At 51.7% G+C, this 2,299-nt stretch overlaps 1 pseudogene; it reads left to right on the forward strand.

The window, feature by feature from the left end:
- The first annotated feature begins 925 nt into the window (after nucleotides 1-925).
- LOC116807438 (5S ribosomal RNA) lies at nucleotides 926-1,044 on the forward strand (annotated as a pseudogene).
- Nucleotides 1,045-2,299: the final 1,255 nt, after the last annotated feature.

The following is a 2,299-nucleotide window of genomic DNA, read 5'->3' on the forward strand; positions in this document are numbered from 1 at the left end:
TCAGCCCAATTGGTTGAGTTGAAAGCCGTTGCTATGGCATTTCAGAGGTTTTCTCAGGTGCCTTTGAATTTGGTTACTGACTCTGCTTATTTTGCAGACATAACCAAGCGGTTGGATTGCTCACTGCTGAAAGAGGTCAACAATGCAGTTTTCTTTCAATTGCTGAGAGCATTGTGGTGTGCAATTCAAGCCCAGGTTCATCCGTACTACATCCTGCACATTCGGAGTCACACCATTTTACCAGGTTTTACAGCAGAAGGTAACATCAGGGCTGCCAGATTGGCTAACTGTGCTGTGCTCTGTGCTACTTTTGTCATGTGCCAGTGGTGCTTGGCTTTCCTTGGGCAGTCCTGGGGAGGGACAGGAGGGAAGGGGCAGGTGTGCTTTGTGTGTTTTTTGGCCCTTGTGTGTGTGTGTGTGTTGTGGGCTCATGTCTGTCTCTAGATCCCCTTGTTGGCAGGGGTGGCCCTGTTGCCGTGTGGAGCCCCATGGGGTTCTGGGCTTGTGCCTGGAGGGTGGTGGGGTGGGCTGAAGAGCGCTGCTGAGGGGCTGCAAGGTGCCTATGGCATACCGCCCTGAGAGCTCCCGGTCTTGTTTGACCTCGGAATCTAAGAAGGTTAGTACTTGGATGGGAGACCACCTGGGAATACCGGGTGCTGTAGGCTTCTTTTGCTGCCTGCTGGCCGGAGGGCCTCTGGTAATTGGGTTTTCTTGGGCAGCCATGGCGAGGGTCAGGAAGGAAGGGACAGGCATGCCTTGCATGTTTTTTTGTTCCTTGTGTGTGTGTTGTGGGTTCGGGTCTGTCTCTCGATTCCCTTGTGGGCAGGGGTGGCCCTGTTGGGCTTGTCAAGCCCCCGTGGGGTTCTGTGCTTTTTCCGGAGGGTGGTGGGGTGTGTTGAAGGGCGCTGTTTAGGGGCTGCCTGGTTCCCATGGCCATACCACTCTGAGAGCGCCCGGTCTCATCTGATCTTGGAATCTAAGCCAGGTCGGGCCCGGTTAATACTTGGATGGGAGACCGCCTGGGAATACCGTGTGCTGTAGGCTTCTTTTGCTGCATGCTATGGAATGGTCTGGTGGTGCTTGGGCAGGCATGGCGAGGGCCGGGAGGGAATGGGAAGGTGTGCCTTGTGTGTCTTTTTTCTCCCTTGTGTGTGTGTTGTGGGCTTGTGTCCCTTTCTAGATTCCCTCATGCACAAGGGCTGCCCTGTTGGCTGTGGTGAGTCCCAATGGTTTTGTGCGGCTTCCCATGGAGCCTGTGTGACACCATGGCTGTGAAATCACAGGTGCCTGTGTGACATCACAGGGGCTGTGTGACATCACAGGGGCTGTGTGAGGTCACTGGGCTGGTCACTCCACCCTGGACCCCCCTCCCAGTTTCCCCCAGAGAAGTCCAACACTGCTCATGCACAGTGGGGTCCCCTGTTCCCCCGGGTCCCTCTGCCCCCAGCGCCGCAGCCTCCCCCAGAGGATGTTCCACGAGATCGACCCCAGAGACTGACGTGGGGATGGGGGGCCGGGGCTGTGGGGGGCGGGACAGGGGGACAGGGACCCTCCGGCACCATCCCCGTGTCCCCCAGGGCCAGAGCCTGGGCCAGGGCTCCTTCACCCTGTTACCAACGAGGCCTTGAGAGCACTGAAAAATCCCCTGCAAGGGAGCAGCAAAAACCAGATTTAATATTAAGCGACAGCACCACAAAGTTCCTTGGTAAGAATCACTGCTCCTGACTGGACACTTCAGGCACACCAAGGAAACAAAGCAACAACAAAACTTAACAGAATACAGGCAATCAAATCAGAAATGAACTGGCAACTGTCCCTGTGTGTGTGTGAGACAAGGACAGTGAGGGCAAGGATAAAAGGAATAAAGAGATAAAAGCTTAACATAGCTCGAACCTAACAGGACTTAACTTCTCCCTTAACCTTAACTTCTACCTTCAACCTCACCATGTAGCAATGGACATGAAACGTAAACTTTAAGGCATTTAGAGATTTTGAGGAGCTAAGATTTTAGTTAGAAATAAGCCTTACTAGAGTTAATTAAAATAAGAATAATAAATGAGTAGGCCTTGATGAAGTTAGGAGTTAGTAGTTAACTAATAATTAATTGCTTGTCAGCACAATGTTTGGTTAGCTGGGTTTATAATGAAGAATATAGAAACTGATAAATAGCTTTTAGGAACATAAGACAATTGTGGGCCTCCTCTGTTCTGAAACCAATTGAAGACAAGGAATGGGAGTTCTACCAAGAGTTCATTTGTCACATTTGCATTGAAAAGGTAGAAAGGTCAGAACGAGGAAG

The sequence above is a fragment of the Taeniopygia guttata genome, chromosome 24 (genome assembly GCF_048771995.1).
Source record: "Taeniopygia guttata chromosome 24, bTaeGut7.mat, whole genome shotgun sequence".
NCBI lineage: Eukaryota > Metazoa > Chordata > Aves > Passeriformes > Estrildidae > Taeniopygia > Taeniopygia guttata.